Raw genomic sequence first — 27153 nt, forward strand, 5'->3', positions numbered from 1 at the left:
CATTGTCAGTGCGAAGTCGCTTGATTTTCTTGCCCGTCTGATTTTCAATCAAAGCTTTCCACTGTTTGAAGTTAACAAATACATCGTTTTTCTGCTTCAGAAAATAAACCCAAACCTTCCATGAGAAATCATCAATGAACGTAAGCAAATACTGAGCTCCACCTTTTGATGGAACGGAAGATGGATCCCAAAGATCAGAATGAATATAGTCCACAGAACTTTTGGTTCTGTGAATCCCTGTAGAAAACTGAACCCTGCACTGTTTTCCAAACACACAATGTTCACAGAAATCCAGTTTCTCTATCTTCTAGTCACATAACAAACTTTGCTTACTCAGAATGGACATCCATTTCTCACTCATATGACCCAAACGCATATGCCACAAATGAGTGACATCTGAATCTGGATCATCTGAAACAGACACTACAGCTGCACCTGTCACTGTAGAGCCCTGAAGGAAATAAAGACCATTTGTCTTATCTCCTTTCATCACAACCATGGAGCCCTTACTGACTCTGATAGCTCCACCTTCACCAGTTTACTTGAAATCCAAAGAATCAAGAGTACCCAAAGAGATAAGATTCTTTTTCAACTCTGGAATGTGTCGAACATTAGACAATGTCCGGACAATTCCATCAAACATCTTAATCCTGACTGAACCAATCCCAGCAATTTTATAAGCCATATCATTTCTTAGTAGAACGGAACCTCCGTTGACTGATTCATAGTTAGTGAACCAGTCCCTCTTGGGACACATATGAAAACTGCAAGCTGAGTCCATGACCCACTTGTCACTAAAACGACTATTGGAGTCGCTAATTGCTAGAACTATATCTGAGTCGTTAGACCTTTCATCAGCAACACTAACGACATTAGAGGAACTAGTACCATCCTCTTTGTTTTTCAATTTTGGACACTCATTTTTGTAGTGACCAAACTTATGGCAGTAATGACATTTGACGTTTTTCTTACTAAACGTTATTTGTGAACTGCCCCTGGATTTACCCTTATACTTCTCTGAATCCCTGTCATTCGATCTACCCCAGCTTGAGGACCCCTTAACAAACAAGCCACTAGCTTGTTCATTAGTGCTCTTTACACTCAATTTATTCATCAATTCCTTAGAATTCAAAGCAGATTTTACATCTACCAAGGAAATTGTATTTCTACCATACAACATGGAATTCACAAAGTTCTCAAAAGATATGGGTAATGAACACAAAATAATTAACGCTTGATCTTCTTCTTCAAGCTTAATATCTATGTTCCTCAGATCCATAATGATTTTATTAAATTCATCTAAGTGTTCAGAAATAAGAGTACCTTCCTTCATTTTGAGAGTGTATAACCGTTGTTTCAAATACAAACGGTTGGTGAGAGATCTCTTCATGTACAGATTCTCAAGTGCAGGCCAAAGACCAGTTGCAGTCTCCTCGTCAGCAACCTCTCTTAAAACTCCATCAGATAGTGACAAAAGAATAGTACTATGTACCTTTTCTTCTTCTTCTTTTGAAGGAGCCGGAGAATCGTCAGATACCGACACTTCTAATACTTTTGACAAGCTCTGTTGTCGAAGTAAAGCCTTCATCTTGATGCGCCATAAACTGAAACTGTTCTGACCGTCAAATTTCTCCACTTCGAACTTAGACATATGCATCCCACCATATCACCCTGAGCCAATCTCTGATACCAGTTTGTTGGGAATAATTGTATATCTAAGACTAACTCGAAGTATAGTAGCGGAAATAAGCAAAAGAAATGCTGACAATCACATAGAAACAACACCAAGATTTAAGTGGTTTGGCTCAAAGTGAGCCTACGTCCATTGGTGGGGTCGGTATCGGAGATTTCACTATCAACAAAGAATGGAGTATAGAAGAATAATACAAAACTTCTTTCTCAAAGAAGTTATCTCTCTATCTCTCTCTAACTTCTCTCTCAAGAAATCACTAAAAAACAAGACAAAAAATGATTTCTGAAGTCTACAAAATAAATGGGCGCCGTTTGATATTTATAGAAACAGTGAATGTTCACTTCTGTGAACATTGGCTCGAGCGAACACTCGAGCGAGTGTCGAGCGAGCGTAGGTTTTGTACACTTCGCTTAAGCCAACAGATGAGCGATGTCGAGCGAAACTCTCTGACTTGGATATCGCTCGAGCTGAATGTCGAGCGAGTGTTGAGCGAAACTCTCTGCCTGAATTCGCTCGAGCTGGGTGTCGAGCGAATGTAGAGCGAAACTCTCTGTTTGATTTCGCTCGAGCTGGATGTCGAGCGAATGTCGAGCGAAGCTCTCTGTCTTCATATCGCTCAAGCTGAATCTCGAGCGATGCTTGAGCGAAGCTCTCTGCCTGATTTCGCTCAAGCTGAGTGAACCTCCGCTCGAGCGAACATACGACATTTCACTGTTCCATTTGAATTCAAGCCACCTCTTAACACAGTGTGTGTGGTTATTTCGCTTATAATTGTCTAAAGAAGATGACTAATTTAATGAACATGTGGCCATTTGAAAGGAATAACAATCTTAGAAATAGTAAGGCCATAATGAAGAGGTAAGAGTAGCAAGTAAAGTTGCTAATGATTTGGAAATAAATGCATTTCTCATACAAATTGGCCAAATATATATATACATATATATATATATATATATATATCATTGGCAAAAATAATCATAAAGAGGTGATCTACATCGGCATATTGTCACCCATACATGATATCCAAAAATCATTAACCAAATCCACCCATAGATGATTTTAGCCGTTACAGGTTATCTTAGCATCATAAATAAAACACCTAGACATGCCTATGTTCTTTAAAAAACAGAACAACATACAATACAATGCAACTTATCTCCACTAAAAGAGTACTGTGGATATAGATGGTTGGTATATCTTATTAGGAATTGAATAAGATTAATTTTATTGGACCTAAGTTAGGTTTAGTTAGTGATATTAGAATTATTCTCATTTTAAAATCATCACTGATTGAGGAGGTCCTCCTACACACTCTCAGTCACTTCTAGTCCTGGGGTTTGATTAACTCTGTCTTGGGCTGAGTTGTACTGTCTCTCAGACTTTAGATCTGTAGAGATTTGTAGCTTGGACTAGACCATGTCAGTCACGGGTATGTACTAGGGAGGTAATAATGTTGTAGTTGGCATGTAATGTATGTTTCAGGTCCAGTTTGTATTGTCCGTTATTAATGAATGCAATATGCTTTTTTCTCAAAAAAATTTGTATTCCTCGTTTTCGTAAAATGAAAAATGTCATTGTTTATTCATTTTTTTCGGATTTTGCTAGGAAAATCCTGTAATAACGATATTTTCCTTGTTGTTTACATTATTCACTAAACATATTACACTCAAATAAGTATACTTGTATTGACAATAACTGTAACACTTGACCCAATATCAATAAAGTCAGAATACGGATAATTTTACTGGGCCTAAATTATGTTTAATGGCAATGCATGACCGAATGCATAAACTAAAATTAGAAAATAAACTAAAATACTTTCTTCAAACTTCTCGGTACAAAAAACTCGAGCTCAAACTCGAGATTTTTCTCTAATCTTTGTTCAAGTTCGGCTTAGGGAGCTAAGTTTTCAACTCAAGCTTGATAAAAGAATGAGGTCGAGTCGAGTCGAGTCAACCCGAGCAGAGTCGAGCCAGAGTTGTTTATTTTTAATTTTTGAAAAAAATTTAATAATTAAGAAAATAGATAAATAAATATCTAGATTTAATGAGATTTTTACAACTAAAAAATAGACTCTTTATTGAGTTAGAAAATTGTAAAAATCTATAAATCATTAGTATGATGAACTAGTTGATATTTATTCATTATAACCGCATAATTTATGCCTACATAAATTACCAATACATATAGAAAATATGATAGTATATATCAACATTTCATATATGGTTCATATATACTAGTATACGAAATTATTAAATCTTACCAATTAATTATTGTACAAATTGTAAACTAGCTATGAAGTATATTCAATATATAGTCATAAGTAATTAGATTTCATGATATATATATATTTAATTAAATTGGGAACAGGTCACTCGTGGACTGGTGCCCTGACTATTGGTGAAAAAATAATAATAATAATATATATATATTTAATTATAACAGGTGCTATGCTTAAATTATTAACTAATATATACATATATAGATATGTATGTTGTAACACCCAGATCCAACAACAAGCCGTTTTCTAAATTTTTTGTTTTTGAATTTATATGTATGAAGAGCCCAGTTAATTTTTTAGTATTATTTTTATTGATTGCGGGTCCAAATTGTATTTTGGCGGATAACGAATATTTGTTAATGGGCTTGGTATTTTAGTAATTTCCTTAAATATTTTTGGTTCAGATGAAAAATCTTTTTTGGGCTGTGTAAATTTATGGAACAATTATGCTTTTTAAAGGATGAGTTGAGGCTCAAAACTCACGGAAAAGCCCATTTATTAGTTTCTTTTGTAGCCAACAACCTTGTTGCCCAGATGACTAACACAAGAGGGGGTTGAATTGGGTTGTATTTAAAAATTTACAGTTATAAATTAAATACACAATATAAAATAACTACAAAATTCGAAGCATTAATAAATATAAAGAGTAAGGGTAAGAGAAAGTAAACTCAATATTTTAACGAGATTCAACCACACTGCCTACGTCCTCGCCTCAAGCTACCCCTTGAGGATTCCCAAATTTAACCTCCTTCAGGTGGAGATAGAAACCTATTATACCTTTGAGCAGTACCACTACAAAGAATCCGTGTAGAACACCCTCTACACTTGCAATCACCTTACACGTGGTGATTCAACATCTATTCTTTGTGTATAACACCTTCTACATGCACAAAGGTTATACACACCCTTTTACTAGTTGCAGAGCTCACCGATAAATTCACATAAATAAAATTGTTTATTGTTGTCAATTACTTTCTACTAAAATAATTATTTATTGTTAAAATGATTCTATTCTTGTCACAAATAATTATTTTTGTTGTAAATAATATTTTTTATAGTGATTTTCTTCTTTTGGGTACTAAATAAATACTGACATATTTATTTTAATATGTCAAATTTATTTAGATATTGTATAAATTAATATATATAAATAATATTGAATACAATTTTATAATATACAAATCTCTTGATTTTTTAGGAAAATAATAGAGCTCTCCGCGCACTAAAAAAATGCGTTTAACTAATGGCCGGAATTGAGCAAAGAGCTTTGCTACAAAACCTTCGTTACACTCCACACTCTACATTATTTTAAATTTTTTAAATTTTTAATATTTTTAAAATTTTGTTTTTAGTTTATTCTTTTTAAATTATTTCAAATTTTTTATTCATTATTCATATAATAAATATTTAATAAAAGAAAAAAAATAATAAAAATTAAAAATAATGTGGAGTGTGAAGTGTGGAGTGTTAAGAGGTTGTTAAGATTTTTTGTTGAGCAAATATGCAAAACGTATATACGTACTGGTGCGTCATCGTTGATGATGTCATTACTGTTACGTTCTACCACTTTCGTGATACCACGTATATACGTACGGTGGCGCATGTGCTGCTTACAACATGCATGAATGCATGCATGGGTAGATGTCCCAGCTGCCAGCTGGAGTCGTAGACAAAGACGAAGAATTCAAGATTTTATATTGATTTAAGAGTAGATTAAAAGTAAGTCGGTGACAATTTTCTTATTATTAAATGATTGTTCCTCAATGAACATGCATACTTTAAATATGCTTTTTTATTTGTGTGATTTAAATATGCCTTGTTTTGCAATTCATTTGATTTGTATCAAACAGACCTTTATATTTTATAAATTCAAGAAATATAATCTCCTCATGAATTTTATAATGAGTAGTGCTACATATATTTAAAATTTTATTTATATTTTTATTCATAAGACTCATTTTGTTAATTTTTTTATTAAATTTAAATTTTAAATTTTAAATTTCATAATTTTCAACATATCAATAATCGACACGTAGAGAAATAAATTTTTTTATAAATTTTTTTTAAATACATTTAATATTTTCCTTTTAAAATACGTTAGAGGGACAAATGAGTCAGATGACCCCTCGCCCCAGCAGACGGAGCCTACACTCACAGAAACCTCCGAATTAGATGATGTAAGCCCGTGCTTAAGAGTTAAGACAACCGAAGTGATATAAGGCAGTAGAGAGGGCACGAGGCCCGTCTCAAAATGGGGGAGGCCAGGAAGGCCCACAGGAACTGTTTGGCTTCGACAAAGTAGACGCATCAGGGATTTGGATCAGCATGGGATTGCAAACGCACCAACAGAAATTCCCGTCTGGAAATATTAGCATTCGGTTCGAACACAAAGTAGAATATACACGTACCGTCGTCAGTCACTCACGTTCAAATGTAGAAATGCAACATTAATTTGGATGTTTTTTTCGTTTGTTCGATTGATATATAAGCTACAAACATCATAGTTGGAAATTGATTGCCACCAACACCTGTTGATTATGTTTGAATGTTCAACCAATTAATGGCTAAGTGAGAAGACGTGCTTGTGATGAGTGAGGAGTTGGCGTAAAAGTGACATAGCGGGATGTCAGGTGATGTGACAAGGTTACGGTGTAGCATGGAAGTAGTCTCTAGCTATGTGACGCGACGTAAGGTGTAGTTGTGAATGAAATATTGTCATACCAAGTGTTGGCATGAACTTGTAACGGGACGGGAAGTAGGAAGAGTTGTAACGCCCCATTGCAAAGCCCAAACCACATGACCTATACTCTGAAAGGACTAATCAATAATATAATTGAAACCCCATTAGAACCTTATAAAGAGCAAGAACTTATTCTTCTCAAGTAATGTGAGATCTCATACAACACCTACCCTAATCTTTATCATATGTGGTATCACAATCTACCCCCTAAAATCCCTGACATCCTCGTCTAGCCTATCTGTTGTAGGTTGCACGACTCAAGTCCTACATTTCTGGTTGAGATAGGCTCTGATACCATTTCTAACACTCTAATGGAAGGTCCAAACACATGGTTTATTCTCCAAATGGACTAGTCAATGATACAATTGGAGTCCCATCGGAACCTTACAAAGAGCAAGACCTTCTCATTTCCAAGTAATGTGAGATCTCATACATCACCTACCCTTATCCTTATCATATGAGGGGTATCACAAGAATCCTACCAACCGAGTAAGAAAAGGTTAGTATCGGACTATGATGCTTGTTTATACAAGCAGATGATCCACGTGTTATATGTTGATCTCAAGCGATAAGGAGGTAGGGTACATGTGTAATCTAGTGAGACATGTATGTGGGACGAATTTACCATATGTAATGTATAATCTATCCTAAGCATAGGTACATGATTTTTGAGCCTTAGAGTTGGCTTGGAGTCGTGTGATATGCATGGATGAGGATGATGATGATGATGAGGAAGCATAAGCTCGAATGTAGGAAGTGACATGTGTATTATCTAGGATTGGGATGTGTGGCTCAGTCGATCTGAGTCATGCATCGGGATGACGTTAATAAGAAGAATAAAATGAAGGTCTTAGTATTTTAACCCTAAGGTGAATCATGAGGTTCACTTTAAGTGGATAAGTATTCGAAGCAGAATGTAGAGTTTGGAAGAGATAGTGACCGTAAGTGGATTTCCGAAGGTTTTAGCATAGTATGGGATACGTAAGAGCCCATAGATAGAAGGAGAGTGTTCCGAGTGAAGTGTAGCTCTATTCCTAGTTTAATTACTTATGTATTAGATATAGAATGATGTTAAAGTTATGTGTATGCATGTAGGTTGCCATCTAATACATATATGAATGGATTGCATGATATGAGAATAGCATGAAATTCAGGTAAGTATTATGTTCATACTCTTCTAGAGTTTTCTAGAAGATATAAAAATGGGAAAGAAATTTTCTCTTTACGATGCCTTATGAAAAGTATGCTCAATATAAGTGTTCAAAGGTATATGTATGTATGGTCTTTCTTGGCAGCATCTTTTTATGCAACCCAAGTATTAAGTATATGCATGTAAATCGATGACTATATGTAGTATTTATTGTCTTTGTTTTTCATGAAACGAAATGTTGAGGTTTATGCCTTGTGCTTTTAAATGATGTTTTAAAAAGGATGCCATAAACTAGTGTTTAAATGATGCCTTGAAAGATGATTTTTAAGCTCATGCTTTTAGATGACGTTTTTCCATAAATGAACTGTTGACTGAAAGGACTGAAAAGAAATGACTGAAAGGAATGAATGTTTTAATGTATGAAAATATATAATTGCCATGACTGAATGAATGGGTACCAAACGAATGGGCAGATTGCAATGCTGGGTAAGTAATACTGGTAGTATACCCAATACTGCCCCTGACTGAAAGGGATTCACAACATGTGGCCACTAGCAGAATCTAGGTCCGAAGGAAGACCATTTACCCTCACACACAGGAAGTAACAATATGTATCGGCCAAAGGAAAATGATAAGAGAATGTATGCATGCATTGAGTTCTTTAAGAAATGAAGGCACATGGTGGGAGAAATATTTTATGAAAAGAAAACCCTTTTAAGAAAAACCTCACCTCATAATGTTTTAAATGAATGTATGTCTTATATATGTATAGTAAGTATGGAATGATGAATGCATGAATGAAAACCTATGTTTGCTTAGTTTTGTTATAGGAAGTAATGTTTCCTGAGTATTCGACTCATTTTAGTTTTTATGTATGCTCCACCCTCTTAGGAGCTAAATGAGCAGAACGCGTCACGATGGACACGGCCTAAGGGAAAGAGCATGAAAGTCTAGGCATGAGAGTTTTAAATATATGAGAGGCCGTTTTATTATAAGTCTGATGTTTTCTGCTATAAACCTCTTTTATTCTCAAACATGTTTTATTTTATAATGTAGAGTCTTGCACCTTAGGTATGGAAGTAAAAGTTTTAAAACGATCAATAATTCCCGTCTTCTTTTCTAAAATCATTTTCTAAAAAGTCTTACCACAAAGACGAGTGTTACATTAGTGTTCCTAGTTAATTATTTGGAGCACTTTTAAAACAATCATATCTATGAGTCATTGAGAATTTGGAGTCTATACTTGTACTGTGACATATGATTTTAAGTGAAAGGTAGTAACTCTCCGACCCATCCGGGTATGGGATGTAACACTAATCGCTTTACCCTCAGTGAAAAACAAAGTTTGGTTATCTCATATGTTGTTGTTAAGTACAAGAGATTCAATTGAAACCCTAAAGTCGCAAATTGAGTTTGCTTAATGATATCTATGGTCACCTTGCGGATTCATAAAACTAGCAGTTGGACTTACTAACTAAGATCTAAGGCTTTTATTGTGTGTTTGACCTTAAAATGAAATTCGCGAGGATTCGCTGACTTTGTGGTTGTGCAGAGTTTTAAATGCGTAAAAGCAAAGTCTCTTGGTAGGTGCATATTTTTTTGGAAGGTTAGTGCATATGAGATTGTGTATGGAAAGAAATGGTCTTAAAACACCACTTGAAATTTATGGTTTAATTATTTGTAGTTGATCATATGATTTCTCTCCCTCATGGTATTGCTAGTCTCCACATGATGGTCATATGTTTTATAATCATGTAGCATGATTCGGAGCATTTATTGAGCACACACATTAACAATGAATTTGGAGATTATGGTAAAAAAAGGTATATCGAAAGGTTTAGATGAACTCACTCGCAGAAGTGATCGCCTTTGATATTTAGGTAGCGAGCAAAGATGAGAAGTTGTGTGCTTTGACGCTTATGTAGCATATTGAGATGGTTAACACAAATATATATATGTCGTCTTAGCTAGGCTTAGATGAGGTCTTTGTTATTCGTTAAGATTGTACATGGATAGCCCACAATCTATGTAGCCTATGGTTTAGTCAGATGTGTTGTAACACCTGAGTCCAGCAACAAGCCATTTTCTAAAATTTTTGTTTATAGATTTATATGTATGAAGAGCTAAGTTGAATTTTTGAGTATTACTTTTTAGAATAGAGTACGGGCCTAAATTATTATTATTATTTTGTGGAATATGATTTTTCAATAGGTTTAATAATTAGGTTAAAACAATTTTTTTATGAGCCGAGAAAATTTTGATAAGTTGAATTATTTTTAAAGGATGGAGTCAAGGGCCAAAACTCAGGAAAAACCTATTTATTATCTGTTATACACTTTCAGATGTGAGCTCAAATACTTCAAATGGCCCTACCTGATCACCCCAAAGCCCAACCCATGAGAACCAATTCAGTTAAATTTTTTTTAAACCCCCCCACCACGCATAACTCTAGCACTCCCATGCACATATGCCTCTCTTCTCCTCAGCTCTAGGGGTGTTTTTTTTTCCAATCACCTATATATTCGCATGTTAACTTCACAGTTCACACACATCCCTCATGCATTTATCATTCATCTTCAACCCTGAACTAAGTTGCCGCCGCACCACCTTAAGGTAGCTCCACTGCCAGGCTTCACCACGTGAACCACTCAGATCTCGACATACCAACAGCCTCCAGTTGCTATCGTCTCTGTGAGACCATTCACCACTGTGGGATTGTGCCCAATGCTTCAAACCTCCTCGTGCCCCTCAGTTTTTCCAGCCCCATTGCACCAGTAGCCATCGAGCCACCCTTCCACACTACTGCAACCATGCCACCATAGCACCACTACATGAATGCACCGCATCTCAGCCAACCTCCGTGAACCCACCACAGTTCTACCACCGTGCCATCCACCAAAAGTTTTGAGAAAGTACTCAGTGATCTTCCCCACCTTGAGCCTCAAGCCATCCACCCATGCCACGAGCTGCCACCTCGTCGTCCCCTCATGGCATAAAAAAAGTGCCGGCCAGTACCTCTCACCATCCAAAGTCGCCACTCTTGCTCGGTAAGGTCACGCCGTGCCACAGTTTCCTCTCCGATCTCTCTCACCATTTTTTGGACTCTCTCTCCCACTGCTCACTCCATCTCTCGCTCATCACTCTCTATCTCTATCTCATAGTGCTCCATCGCCGTGTGGACCACCTGCGACATCCGCCCAGCCCTGCTGTTGCGTCCCTTCTTCCTCCTTGGTAAGCATGGCCACTATTACATGTTTGTAAAATGCAGTTTTGTGTTCAAAGAGCCATGCATGTTATGTTTTCTTTTTCTTTCCCAAAATACCCTTGAATGGGTGATTATTGAACATGTATTTATAAATATGCTCTGTGTAGGATTTGTTTGTAGGATAAGCTTTTATATAGAAAATATTTTAGGAGTCTAGATTATTGAATTAATTATTTTTTTACAACTAATTTCAGTAAGTAAATAGTAAGTATGAAATTTGTATGTTAAACCTTTAATAAACTAATTAGTCTATTTTTATTAAATGAAATCTTTGCCCTCCTACTTTAATCAGTTTTGTTATAATGAATCTTTAAACTAGAATTGTATTTTGTGGCATAGTTGAATTTTTTTACTAATATTATTATATAGTTTTAGAAAATGTCATAGAATTTAATAACTTAGTTAGAGCATTTTAAGTGGTTATTGATGGACTTGGAGAAGTGATGGTATTTTAGGGTTATAGGTTTTGAGGAATTAAAATATGTTATTTTACCATCTTAGGCTTAAATATTAAAATACATGTTCGATTGGAAATTTACGAGAATTATGTGATTATTTTATAGGTGACGATTAATATTGTTGAGAAAATTTTTGAAAGACTGAGAAGTCCAGGTAGGCGAAGTTCTTATGCTTGACTTTGAATAAAAATAAAATGGGCTGAGGTTGATTTTTAGAAAATATACATGTTTTGTTATGAAAACAAATTTAAAACGACCTCAGTTTTTAGTTCTGCATTTTTCATGAAATTTTGTATAAGAATAAAATATTTTTTGGCATGACTGGTGTAGACATGAACTATTTTAGCATTTTGTTTTTGAACTGTGCAAAAGAGAGCGAATATGAAATTTTATGCATAAATTATGTTTTTATGATCTGATTCTATTTTGTTATGAATATGCTCTATACTTTGATATGATATGAAGTAATTTCTGAAAATTTCTGGCATAACATTTTGTTTTTGTTTCTGTTCTCTTTTAACCTTACCATGGAAGTAAAACTGTGGCCTCTATTCGGGTTGGTACCAATTTTTCTACTTCCAGTGCACTCACTTTGGAAGCAAAATGGTTTTTTGTGTGGTTTTTACTGTGTGCACACTCGGGGCTACGAGAATAATAAGGAGAAGATTCACATTATGTTTTTGCTCGGTTGGCCGTTGGGGTTCGCACAACTCTACCACGTGGGTTAAACATGGTCTCTATTCTGATATGATAAGATAAGATGTGATTTTCAGTTTATGCTATGCCAAAGAGATTTTGATTATGAATATTTTTACCTTTCACTTTGATATTTTGTGAACATGTTCTGACTCTGCATTCTGAAAACAAATATTATTATTCCGCATTCTAAAAATCAAAAGTGTTTTGTTTTGCATTATGAAAGAAAGTATTTTGTTTTGCATTTTGAATTCTATAAATACTCATGTTTATACACTAGTATATGTTTTCTACTTACTGAGTTGTTGATAACTCACCTCTTATCTTCATAATACTTTTAGATAATTTTGATACCTCAATTGGAAGTCAAGAGTATGGTTTGGTGATCATAGAGGAATAAGTGCAAGAGGGTATAAGCTTATTGGAGAGTCTTATTTAGTAGATTTATGATTTTATGTTATTTGATATTTGGAGTCATGAATATTTCTAAATATTTATGGAGTTTTTAAATTATTTCAATGAGGTATTTATTTAGTGTCCTGGTAGAGGAACATATATCTTTGGTTTGAATAAATGGATTTGTACTTTTTGGGATTGTTGGAGTATATAAATATGTTATGGATCGAAGATGGACTTAGGTTACAAGAGATAACTCTCCGAACCTCTAGGGACTGAGCGTTACATGTGAGATCATCTTTGGTACTTTGGACAGCGAGCAAATGGTGGAACTCAGGTTAGACGCTAGGTTAGCAACTTGATTAAGACTTGATTGGTGTATTGAGATTAGACATACACTATTTTTGGAAAAGGAACCCCACCACCGTAGCATGTATTTCATACTATATGTGCTTTTACTACCAACAATAGGAGGTGAGTGAATGGACTCCTGCTCATGAGTCCTGTAGGTAATAACTGATTACCTTAATTTATTTAAGTCCTTAGGAGATATTTGAACATGTCATGTAACGCCCCATCTCCGAGAGGTCTAGAGAGTTATCTCATGTCACCTAAAAATTATTTTCCAACCACATAGTACATACTCCAATTTTTCTCAATCACAAAAAATACTCATGAATTCACATTAATTACTCAAATATAATTATTCTAAGACAATACAAAACCTTAATATAAACATCAACCTCCCAACAAATCACATCATCAGAGCACAACAAACTTACTGAATAAAAATCATCAATACTCATATAAACCTTCTATTCTTAATCCATTATTCTTAACTCATCTCACCCTTGCTCCATATTCTTGATCTTCAGCTAAAATATTCAAATCATCTGAAAAATATTGTGGAGATAAAATGTGAGTTATCAACAACTCAGTAGGCAGAAAACATATATTAGTATGCAAACATGAGCATTTATAGAGTTCAGAATGCAGAACAGAACACTTTTTATTGTCATAATGCACATTCAGAACATGTTATCAATGATATCAGAATGAAAGTTCAAAAACAATCTTATTCAAAATTCCCTAGGCACAGCGTAAATGAAACATCATATCAGAACAGAATTCTATGTTTAACCCCCGTGGTAGGGCTGTGTAAACCCCGGCGGCCAACCTAGCAGAAATAGAATGCGAATCTTCCCCTTATTTTTCTCAGAGCCCTGAGTGTGCACATAGATGCAGAAAACCACTTTGTTTCCAAAGTGGGTGCACCAGAAACGAAAAGTTGGTACCAACCCAAATAGAGATCACAGTTTTACACCTGTGGTAAGGTCAAGACATATCAGAAACAAAATGTCATGCCAGAAGTTTCAAAAATCGCATCATATTATATCATAGTACAAAACATTTTCAGGACAGATCAGAACAGAATCAAATCACAAAAATATTATTTATGCACAATTTTTCATATTCGCTCTCTTTTTCACAGTTCAGAAACAGAATGTCAAAACTTTGCTCATGTCTACACCAGTCATGACAGAAAGTATTTTATTCTTATATAGAATTTCATGAGTCATACAGAACAAATAACTGAGTTCGTTTCAAAATTTTTTTCATAACAAAACATGCATATTTTTCCAAAAATCAACCTCAGTCCATTTTATTTATTTTTATGCAAAGTTTAGCATAGTTACCCCACTTACATGGACTTCTTAGCTTTTCCGAAAACTTCCTTAACAATGTTGAACAATTAACCATCGTCACCTATAAGATAATCATGTAATTCCTGTAAATTTCCAATCAACCACGTATTTAAATTTTTAAACCTAAAATGCTAAAATAATCTATTTTAAATCCTCAAAACCTAAAATTCTCATAATTCCTAGACTATCATCATTTTCTAAAAGTATCAATATCCACTTAATCGAATTCGTACTGAATAAAAAATTTATCGAATAAGTATTATGATATTTACGGAACTCAATAAATACTAATATTTAAAATATCTAAAATACCAACAACGTATTATAAATTAATAGAATACTTTGGCTACTAAAAATTCCCATAAAATAAGTCATGAAAAACTCATCTCGTAAAAAAATATGTTTACATCTTTTAATTAACAATATTATCAAAATATTATCTACACAAATATAATATTTTTTAGACTTAAAACTAAGCCCATTTAAACTAAGCCCTAAACAATAAATCTGGAGGCATGCACTAAGTGGTAAAAAAGTAATAGTACTTCCTTCCATTAGGTTAACATAAGTTACATATATATATATATATAAATGTATATATATATATATATACCTTATAAAGAATTACCTGAGAACAGAAGAAAAAACTAAACAACAGTGCAGCGGCAACACTTACAGGGAGATGGGGGCATGGCAGCGTGGAGCTGGCAGCTGACAATGGCAGATGGGTGTGGTGCCTGGTCACTGGCTGAGAGAGAAAGAGAGCGATGAGCAAGAGAGGCACACAGTGAGAGAATGAGAGAGAGACCAAGAGAAAAGAGAAAAACAAAAAGAAACGGCGTGAGATTACCAGGGGCCTGAGGCGGCTTGCAACAGACTGGGGTGATGGGAAGTCTTCGCCGGCAGTTTCTGTGGGGTCACAACGTGGTGGACTTCTTGGTGGAGGTGGGCAGAACATTGTTCTGCTTTTCAGAATCTAAAATGGGGGAGCGCTTGCGGGGGCATGTGGTTGAGCACGGTGGTGAGGTCTAGATTGAGGTTCACAAGGGGTGGACTAACTGGGCGTTAAGAACTTGGGGGAAAGTTTTAAGGAAAATTACTAAAATAGAAAGCCCATGAAAAATTTCGTTATCCGCCAAAATACAATTTGGACCCACAACCAAAATATATAAGAAATAATACTCGAAAATGAATTGGGCTCTTCATATGTATAAATCCAAAAACAAAAATTTTGAAAACGACCTATTGCTGAACCTGGGTGTTACATGTTATGAGGTTGAGATTTTAGTGTTTGCTACTTTGGCATATTGTCTATGAGCATGAATGATATGGTCTAAAGTAATATTGCATGGAAAGCGATTGAACTAAAAATGAATGACACTAGGGCAAAGGGAAAACAATTTGATAACACATCAATATTTTGTTTGTACTTACTATCTACAAGTTATATTGGTTTTTGGAAGTTTCAAAATTGTAGTGGGTACATCATGTTTTATGGAGATTAACATTGCTCTAAGTCTTTTGACTTGAGAGGGATAAGAGATGCAAAATCTGATGTGACCAAAAGAGTCAGGGCAAAAGGAGACACTTTGAGGGATGTTGCTATGTTGGTTTTCTCTACGAGAGATTTTGTATAATGCTTCCATTTTTCTTTTAAAGGTGAGCGAGATGGTCAAACAACCTATTTGCTATTATGAACAAAATTGAGAACATATTGAGAGATGCAAACTTGGGGTCATTCCCACTATACACGAGTGAGAGATGTAGTAAAGGGGCATCTATAGTAGGAACTCATTCTCCTTCTCTTGACTAGGGATTATGAAATCGCTTAATAACTTTTCATGAGTCTTGATGGCTAGCATTTAAGGCCAACCGGGCGTTACACTTAGAGGATAAATAGCCCCTCCTTCCTTTGATACATGACACTTGTCTTGGCACAAGAAATCTCTCTCTCTCTCTCTCTCTCTCTCTCTCTACAAACATGATTCTCTCAATTGCCGATATTCAGATGTCGAATTTGTGAGTGTTGCTATGGTATTACCACACTCCACCATCAAGGAAGATAATTTTGGACAGACTACAACGACCGTGGAAGTCTGTACGTAGGACAACTGCACTTAATCTGAAATTTGCCATAAGAGATAAACATTTTTGCTATACTCTAATCCAGTATTTCTAATACTATGATTAATTCCTAGGAGTACAACAAGTATTAAAGATGACGAAAAAAAAGAATTAGCACAAGATCTTGAGTAGTTAATTCTTAGCTTGAAACGAGAGTATTAAAGAGTAAAATGATTCCAAACTAATTAAGCATGCTAGCTAGCAAAGTTTATTTTGCTAAGAGGGAGGAGGCGCGAGGCAGCCTCTATTATTACAACTCAAACACTGAACCATTACTACATATTTGAAATACTTTTTCAAAAAATTAAAACCTGATTACCATCGTAATCGTTCAAGAATGCATATATATATATATAATATGTATGCATGCCCTTAATTAATTGGAGCGTTACAGGTATTAGCTTAAGGGCGGAGCTTATTATAGTGGTCCACGAGACTCTTTATGAAGCCACGAGATGGCAAATTCTTCTTCCAGTCCTCTTGAAAGTCCCCCAAGACCCTCAGAATCTTTGTGCCACGACCTTGGAGCTAGCACCACTTCAGACTTGTTATAGACCAGCGCAAAGTGTCCAGTATGGATAGAGTACTGATTGTTATACAAAAACTTTGGGCATTCCTTGTCCCAGCCCTTTCTTTTCGACAAACGTTGTACCTCCTCCTTTCTCCCGTGGTCCTCAATCCTGCAAAATCCTATGGAAAAGACTTTGCTGTGCGCTATCAATGGATCCTTAGCCACATCAATTGCTTTGCTGTAAAATTGGTCGAGCCATGCTCCGTTCATGCTTCCTTAGTAGAAAGTGTACATAGTTTTGGTTATAAAACAACAGGCCCGAGACTTTAGATCGAAGTCTTAAGGTTTTGGGGAAGAAGATGAGCGAGAAAGCTGGCTTGCATGTGTGTAGGTTGTTCAATATATGGCCTGGCATATTTATAGTAAACAGTTCGTAAGTACAAGGGTACTCATGTGAGTTTTCTAACTCCCATGCAGAAAAAATAAAAAGATAAAAAATAATTAAAAAAAAAAGTAATGCTACGTATAGTCGTGGAGTGTACGGTGTTGTACAGTCGCTTTGAAAAAGAGTGAACTTTATTATTAAAAAATTAATTTATTTTTATATATATAAGTCTCGTATCTATTCACTTTTTACAAAACGACTACACAACACGTGTGCATTCAATAAAATGATGACGTTGAAAAATTGTGCCCAGTTTAGAAAATTGATAAAATGGTGAAGTGGAAAAATCGCCTACCAATGACATCAAAATTAATCTTTACATAGATCGATCCTCGATCGATCGATCATACAGAGACATTTCTAATTGATCTTACAGAGACATTTCTAATTCAAGCATGTGGCCACCATGCATTATATATAGAATTATGCTCCAATTGGTGAAAGATGTGACGATTTTAATATATATTGAATTATAAATTTATCGATTTTGGGGTATTTGTTTAACAGTAGATCTATTTCTAGTACTATATATATATATATATATATATATATATATATTTATTTATATATGTTTGTATAAACTTTTTAAGTCTTTGTTTAGGAGTTGTACTATATATTTCAATTTCCGATATTGTTAATTGGCAACATGGCAGGCAAAGCATTTATTTGGCGATTAAAACCTTTGTTTACGTTGAATTACTCTTAAAAGAACGGTTTATAAAGAGATTATACTAAAATAAATTTATGACTTTTTACATTTGATATATTGATTGCAAAGTGGGATTTTTTTATTTATTAGCAGAATAGATCTGAGATATTACGTTAAGTGAAGTTAGTTTCTTTTGTAAGATCTATTCGTAGAACTCACTTCTTGTCACAACCCCGCCCCAATCTTATGACCAGGACATGGTTGTGGCAATTACTTGTTCTTTCCTTATTATTATTAGTACTATTTTTACTATGTATATATATATATATATATATATATTTTAAAAGAAATGGAGATGAACATGTCGTGCATTTACACTGCATTTCCAGTTTAAAAGTAAACACCTGATAAACGATCTGTTCAAGATTCTAAACAAAAGACTCTCAGAGTCCATCATCCAATCATCAAAACATACTAGTTCTAATTAAGAGGGGACTCAGTCCCCATAACACATATAAAAAGGCATTTAATTTTCCTATGTGGGGTTACCATCACCCCACCATAGTAAATACACCATTACCAACACCCTACCATAGTACTTACACCGTTGCCCAAAGGCATATTGTTTCAAAGTCAACCAACAGAACGTCCCAACATGGGACCCAAAATAAAAACATAAAGAAAACATAATCATTGTCCTCCAAAGTCCAACCAACCGGGACCTCTAAACCTCAACCCCTCCCTCCTCAGCAGCACCCGGCTCCACAGCCTCCTCGTTCATGCCTGGACGTTTAAAACATTAATACAAAATGAGTCTAATACTCAATAAGCAGTACACCATGCCGTTAACTTAATAATCACATAATCTTTTCCTTTTGAAAACATGCAGACATAAACGTTTGTTAGTTCTTGACAATACTTTCATGCATAAACAATTAAAGAATAACTACACTTTAATGCATCATTGTACTTCATGCTTAACCGTACCTTTCAAGTTTAACAGTACTTTTCATGCATAATCTTACTTTCATGCTTAATTGTACTCTTCATGCATAAACTGTGCTTTCATGCTTAAACATTTCTAATAAATGACTTTACTTTATATTTCACTTTCTTGGGCCAATACACACTATTACGCCCCGTGTGTTGGGGTTAGCGATCTTTTGGACCCAGATTTCACCCGCGGCCACAGGTTGGAACCCTTTTTTATGGGAGTAGCACTGGGTGCACTACCGGTACCACTTACCCGGCATTGCCATCTGCCCATTCTTTGGTGCCCTTTCCTTCATATGGCCATTATGTACGTTCATGCTTTTAGTTCGTCTCTTTTATTTCTTTTAGTTAAACATTTTCATTATCTTCCTTTAGTCCAAATGCAAATGCTTTTTTATTTAAAAAGTGTTTCATGTCATGTTACGTATAAGTAAGGCATAGCTATTTAAGAGAGAGCATGCATAAAAGTTTCATGATGCATTACCTTACATACACACAATTGTAATCAATAAGATACTTAACAGGGGCTACCAAGGAAGGCTTGTACATAATATATACATTTATTTTTTTGTAAGAGAACATGTACAAAGAGATAGATATTCTTTCATAAGAGAGCTTTGTGTGTAAGGAGCATTGTCATAGCTACTTACCTCGAGGCTTTATAAGTAGTCTTTAAATCTTGAAATTACACTCCTATTCAATGAAAGGAAATAACATATTAAAATTTGTTTCACAAAGGACTTTGCTACCCAATACCCATACGTGCTCCCTTAAATTCCAAGAAATTGAATTAAGGCATCTTCTTTACTCATTAAATTATTTACATGTTATAAGTCAACCCTTAGTGTCTTCCTTCAAATATTTAAGAACCTCACATATTTTTCTAAAACAAATACTAATAAAAGATACAACTCTTGGCAGCTTAAAGGTTTCTAAATAAACTTACTAACTTAGGTTTAAAACTCTTAATGGCTTACTTAGGCCATAACTTGAGGAAAACATGTTTGAAAATCATAAACTTTAACTCTATAAATTAACAATTAAAGACATAAGTTTAACAAAGTAAGACATGACTTTGACTCAAGAAAACATAATAAGAGGGACTATAAAATTCTGCCTTGGGACACTCGGCTGTTATACACACCAAGACAGGACATACACACACACGGCTTAGGGCCATAAAACAGAACACACACACAAGCACAGCTAGATCCATGAGACAGAATACACACACACACACATAGCTCGAGTTCATCAAAATAGGGCATCACTCACGGCAAGACAAATTCAAGGTGCTCGATTTTAACCCAGAAAATTTGGGTTTTTCGTTTACTACCAAGTAAAGCAGCTAAATGAGAAAACAAATGAGGAAATGTCTCTAGAAATTACCACATAGTACTCGGCTAACATAAAATCCAAAAACCCCCAATTTGCAAGAAACTCATGGAAGGATTATTACCTGTTTGGATCTCTTTTGAAGCCACAGAAGTACACAGCAACAAGAAAAGGAAGAGAAATTCGAAATCTCAAATCTGGAACACAAACATAAAATTTCTTAAATAAAACCCTAGGTCAACCCATAGATCTAAGATTTCAAAACCAGAAATTAAAGCCAAAGAAATCCACTTATGAGGTTGATTTCCTTGAAGAATTTTAGTGGAAAACTTAGTTTGACGAAATGAGAGAGAACAACTTGAAGAAATGAAAGAGATTACACGGCTTGGGGAAAACCGAAAGGTCTCTCGTGTGAAGGAGGAGACTTGAGAAGTTTTCTCTCCTTCGTGTGCCTTGGGATCGACGGGTGAAGAGAAATGAGGAAGGAGTTTACTTGTCTCTTGCCTTAGAAGCCGTCAGTGGGGTAAAGGAGAAGGAGAGGGTTTTGGTTTCTCTTGTCCAGCGTATAGGAGAAGGAAAAGAATCCAAATAGCTTATGGAGGAAGCTGACGGTTTTACTTAGAGAAAAAGTGAATTGATTAGTCAAAGCTTGTCTTACAAGCCAAGGAATGGATGGTGGGGATTCAAGCATAGGAGGATATTTTCTCACCTACCCATCCTATGGTTGAGAAGGTTTGGGATCATATTTTAATTTGAGAAAGAGTAGAGGATTCAAAGAAAATAACCCACTTTAAAATAAAGACACACCCATCTTAAAATAATTTAATAACATAATGAAACTCTTTGTTTCAAAATATTTAACTTAAAATATTAATAGATGACGTAAAGACCTACGTAGTAGGATTCAGGTATTACAACTCTCCCCCACTTAAAAATAATCTCGTCCTCGAGATTAACGTACCTTAAGAAAAGAGGGTGGGATATTTATACCTCACGTCGTCTTCGTGTTCCCATGTCGCTTCTTGTTCTGTGTGGTGGTTCCATTGTACTTTGACCATCGGGATTGTTTTGTTGCGGAGTACTCGAACCTCCTGATCCAAAACTCGAACCGGTGTCTCCTCATATGAGAAATCCTTTTGCACTTGGAGAGGTGCATAATCCAGCACGTGGGTAGGGTCGTGCACATATTTTCAGAGCATTGTGATATGAAAAACATCATGCATAGCTGAAAATTGTGGAGGTAGTGCAAGTCGATAAGCTGCTGCTCCAATCCTTTCAAGAATCTCGAACGGGCCAATATATTTTGGGGTTAACTTGCCCTTTTCGCCGAATCTCATCATTCCCTTCATTAGAGCCACCCATAGGAATACCTTGTCTCCTACCTCAAAGTGTAGTTCCTTTCTCCTACGATCGGCATATTTCTTCTGTCACTCTTGAGCCAAAGCAAGCCTTTTTCTGATGATAGATACCTTCTCTTGCATATTCTGCACTAAATCAGGGCCCAGCATTCTTTTCTCACCAATCTCATCCCAATAAAGTGGCGATCTACATTTGCACCCATACAAAACTTCGTATGGTGTTGCGTTAATGCTCTCCTGGTGGCTGTTATTATAGGCAAACTCGATTAGTGGCAAATATTTTATCCAACCTTCTTTAAAATCCAAGATACAAGCCCTTAACATATCTTCAAGAATTTGAATTGTTCTCTCGGATTGGCCGTCCGTCAGAGGATGAAAAGCAGTGTTGTAAGTCAATTATGTTCCCAAGTTCCTTTGCACACTCCTCCAAAAAGCTGAGGTGAACCGCGAGTCCCTATCTGATATTATCTTGGATGGAACTCCATGTAACCTGACTATCTCCTTGACGTACAATTCCATCAATTTATTCATCGAGTAGGTCATCTGGACTGGTACAAAATGGGCTGACTTCAACAATCTGTCGACGATCACCCACACCGAATCTTGTCCTCCCTAGGCTTTAGGAAACTCCGTTACAAAATCCATGCTGATTTCATCCCATGGCCAAACTGGAATTGGCAACGGTTGTAATGTTCCCGAGGGCCTTTGATGCTCAGCCTTAACCTGCTGGCATGTCAGGCATTGAGCTACAAAGTTGGCCACATCTCGTTTCATCCCACGTCACCAATAGTGTCATCTCGGTACATTTTGGTACTACCCGGATGTACCGTGTATAGGGACCTATGTGCTTCCCTTAGTATTAGGTCTCGTAGTTCCTTCTTGGCGGGTACACATAATCTTCCTCTAAACCGTAGAGGTCCATCTTCAGAAACCACAAAGTCGGGGTGCTTCCTTTCCGAGACTTCTGTCTTGATCTTCAGATAGCCAATGTCTTCGCCTTGTGCAGCTTTGATCTGGTCCAATATCGTCGGACCAAGAACTAGGCTACCTAGTTTTGCTTGCACATCCTTCACCATCTCTACTCCCAGCTTTTCTAAATCCGGAATGATAAATTTCTGAGGAGTATACATACTCATAGAGTGCCAGAAGAAGTCTTTCGACTGAGGGTGTCTGCGACTACATTGGCCTTGCCCGAGTGGTAGTTTATGCTACAGTCATAATCTTTCAATTGCTCCAACCACCTACACTGCCTCATATTTAATTCCTTCTGAGTGAAGAAATATTTTAAGCTTTTGTGGTCCGTATAAATTTCGCAGTGTTCTCCATAAAGGTAGTGTTGCCATATCTTTAAGGTGAACACCACGGCATCTAATTCTAAATCATGGGTTGGGTAGTTGTGCTCATACTCCTTAAGTTGACGCGAAGTATAACTCTTCCATGTTGCATAAGAACACATCCCAGCCCTTTGTGTGAGGCATCACTGTATATTACAAATCCACCAACACCCGAAGGTATAGTGAGAACAGGTGCCGTCAAAAGTTTCTCCTTGAGTTCCTGGAAGCTCTTCTCACATTCCGCAGTCCATATAAATTTATCACCCTGTTTGGTCAACCTTGTTAAAGGAACATCGATGTGAGAAAACCCCTCAACAAATCTCCGATAATACCCCATAAGACCGAGGAAGCTTCTGACCTCAGAGACTGTCTTTAGTGTAGGCCATTCTACTATGGCCTCCACCTTTGCGGGATCTACCGAGATACCATCCTTGGACACTATGTGACCAAGGAAGGAAATATTTTGTAGCCAAAACTCACATTTATTAAATTTGGCATACAGCTTCTTCTTCCACAGCACTTGTAAGACAACCTCCAAGTGCTTTGCATGTTCCTCCGGGGTTGTTGAGTAAATGAGAACGCCGTCAATAAACACGACCACAAACTAATCAATATATTCTTTAAAGATGCGATTCATCAAGTCCATAAAAGCTGCTAGTGCGTTAGTTAATCCAAAGGGTATCACTAGAAATTCATAATGCCCGTATCTCGTTCTGAAAGCAGTTTTCGAAACATCCTCTGCTTTAATCTTCAGCTGATGGTACCCTGAGCGAAGATCAATCTTTGAAAATACTTGGGATCCCTAAAGTTGATCGAACAAATCATCGATTCGTGGTAAAGGGTATCCATTTTTAATAGTCACCCTATTCAGCTCTCTATAATCAATGCAAAGTCGCATCAATCCATCCTTCTTTCTTACAAAGAGAACTGGTGCTCCCCATGGCGATACACTAGGGCAGATAAAGCCTTTCTCCAACAACTCTTGTAATTGATCCTTGAGCTCCACAAGCACCATCCAGTATGGTGTCTTGGAAATGGGTGCCGTACCTGGAATGATGTCTATAGAGAACTAATCTCCCTATCTGGAGGTAAGCTAGGTAGCTCATCCGGAAAGACATCAAGAAAATCCTTTACCACTTCAATATTCTACAACTTAGGCTCGTCTGGTGGCGGCACAACCAAACTAGCCAAGAATCCTACGCAACCCTTCCTTAACATAATGGTGGCCTTCATTGCATATATCACTCTTGACATAGGGCACTTACCCACAGCACAGAAGCGGAACTCTGACTCGCCTGGTGGTCTAAAGACCACTTCCTTCTTGAAGCATTCCACACTAGCATGGTATCGGGACAACCAATCCATGCCCAAGATTACGTCAAATTCCTCCATGTCAAATAATATTAAGTCGGCGAGGAGGTGTCGACCTTGTACTTCCAACACACAGTCCTTTATCATGGATTGACAAATCACAGATATCCCAAGGAGTGAAGAGACAGACATCATAGACTCTAAAGGTTCAGGCACCTTTTTTCTCAAACAAGCATATCTACGAGATATAAAAGAATGCGTAGCACTAAAATCGAATAGTACTAATGCACGATATGAAAACAGGGTAAGAGTACCTGTCACCACATCGGAGGAAGCATCAGCATCCTCCATGGTGAGAGCAAATACTCGGGCTGGTACTAAATTCTTCTGCCCTGGATTAGGTGTCTGCACATTAGGAGTTGCGAGAGTGGGGCAATCCCGTACTATATGGCCTGCTTTACTGTGACGCCCCCAAATTCCGCTTGGGATCGGACGGACATTTGAAGCGTCGAGACATGCAACACAAGGTTACCTGCCCCCGTTCATGACATATAAGATGCAATATTCCTAACGTGCATCTAGCATTATGCAATATTCGCAGCGGATAATTTTTCTTTTTAGCAATACTATGCACCAAACCGAAATATCCCAAATACTTAAAACATACTTCATACATAATGACATACTAAACAACTGAGATCACAATATTAATCCATATGGTTGTGATCAAAAGAGTGATGGAGATTGAACTCTACAAATACAAGTAGTAATCTGAGGTAACTACTGTATTAACACCTACATCGCATCGTCGCTTAGTCGACCATTTCCAGTTGGTCGATTCCCGATTCTCCTTCAGATCCTGTAATAAAATCTACCATTCGGGGGGGAATGGTAGTTGGGACTACCACAGTGAGATTTGATTACAAATCTCAGCAAGTTAACAGGAAACTTCCACACAGGTTAATGATGCATGCATGGCAGTAAAAGCATGAATGCATAATCAAATCGTAAGTAATCATATCATAACTTGACATACAACATAACATAACTGGCATAACTTAAACTTAAACTTAAACTGAAGCTTAGCATGAACGTGACTTGAAACATAACCTGGACTTGAAACATAACATGAACGTGAACATGCATAATTTGAACTTGAACTTGAGCATGACATAACATAAATGTGAACTTGGAACATAACGTAAACGTGAACATAACATAACATGAACTTGGAACATATTCTTGTCTTATGGGATTACCATGATTGCGTGAACGTAAACTTGAACATAACATAACGTAAAACATGACTTGAACTTGGAATCTTATTCAATAGACTTAATCATTAACATGACCATATGGGTGCTACACAGGTCCCCTTGAGCCGTGTGTCCCTGCCGATTACCGCATCACATCACAGGTGTCTATACCAGCTATGAGTGCGTTAATACGTACTCCACAGTTGTTGTGGCCCTACGTATTCTACGTGTCACAATTGCTGTGTCTCACGTAGTGTATGCTCCACAGTTGTTGTGGCCCCATACTTCATGCTCCACAGTTGTTGTGGCCCCATGACTTATCTTTTTGTGCCACACTTGCTGTGGACACACATAACATAATGTGTGGCACCATCGGCGTTAGTGCCTGGCGCGCTACGGTGACCAGCTAATTAGGCCCCATTCGCAACCTGTTGACTGTACTTCGTCAACCCAGGGAATTTCACACCTATTTAGACACTCCAGCGTGAACAAAGGAGTTCCACTAGGATATTACCCCATCCTAGCGCTTAGGGTCGTGATTGACATGAATGACTTAACTGGCAGACATGACATTTCGTAACGTGACGTAACATGAACGTTACATAAACGACATAAATCTTGACGTAACAGAACGTGACATGAACGTAGGACAACAGACATGACATACTTAGAGACATAAATGTAACAGAGAACATTTCATAACATGTCATACATGTAACATACAACATTTCGTAACATGGCATACCGTATAACAGACAACATTTCTTAACATGGCGTAACATGTGACAATGAATATTACATGACAAGAAATACATGTAACAGATGGCATACTTAACTTAACATGACATACTTGCAGTGTATAGCATGTATAGCAATACGTGACAGAATATCTTGTGTAACAGATGAATAATTCATGACAGAATAAATTCTGTGTAACAGATAAATATGTAATAACTTGGCATGGCACATATGATAACATGCATACATACAATTTAGTTCCCTTACTTATCACACATACACATTAAATTGATAGTAAGTTAAAAGCTAGCTTACCTCGATCTTCGCGCTTCGAGGCAAAACTCAAGTGCGATCACGGGAAACTGAAAGTAGTGATTTCTAAAAATTAGAACTTAATCACTGACAATTAGGAATATGGAAAAAATATCAACTTAGAGTAAAATTACCATTTTACCCCTAACATAAGGATTTTGCATCCTAACTCCATAAATCACCAAAATTTACATACCTTATGTAAATTTTGTCCTAAGCGCAAAAATCAATTCAGAAAAATTTAAAACTAAACACAATCATCAAAACTCTATATGGCCGAAGCTTACAAGGCTATTTCCTTTGCTTTTTGTTGTAATTCTTTCAAATCTCAAAACTCATGATTAAACCAAAATTTTTCTTCTACCACACTCATAACATATTCTTAAGAACAATCATGTTTTG

The 27153-nt window shown here is 36.4% G+C and overlaps 1 long non-coding RNA gene across 1 annotated transcript; it reads right to left on the reverse strand.

The window, feature by feature from the left end:
• Positions 1 to 18580: 18580 nt before the first annotated feature.
• On the reverse strand, positions 18581 to 21000 carry LOC108986173. Its single transcript, XR_001995333.2, has 4 exons — positions 20823 to 21000; positions 20567 to 20639; positions 19758 to 19800; positions 18581 to 18897 (listed from the first exon to the last, which is right to left on the reverse strand). It is a non-coding gene; the product is annotated as an uncharacterized LOC108986173 (long non-coding RNA).
• Positions 21001 to 27153: the final 6153 nt, after the last annotated feature.

This window comes from Juglans regia, chromosome 1, assembly GCF_001411555.2.
Source record: "Juglans regia cultivar Chandler chromosome 1, Walnut 2.0, whole genome shotgun sequence".
Classification (NCBI taxonomy): Eukaryota; Viridiplantae; Streptophyta; class Magnoliopsida; order Fagales; family Juglandaceae; genus Juglans; species Juglans regia.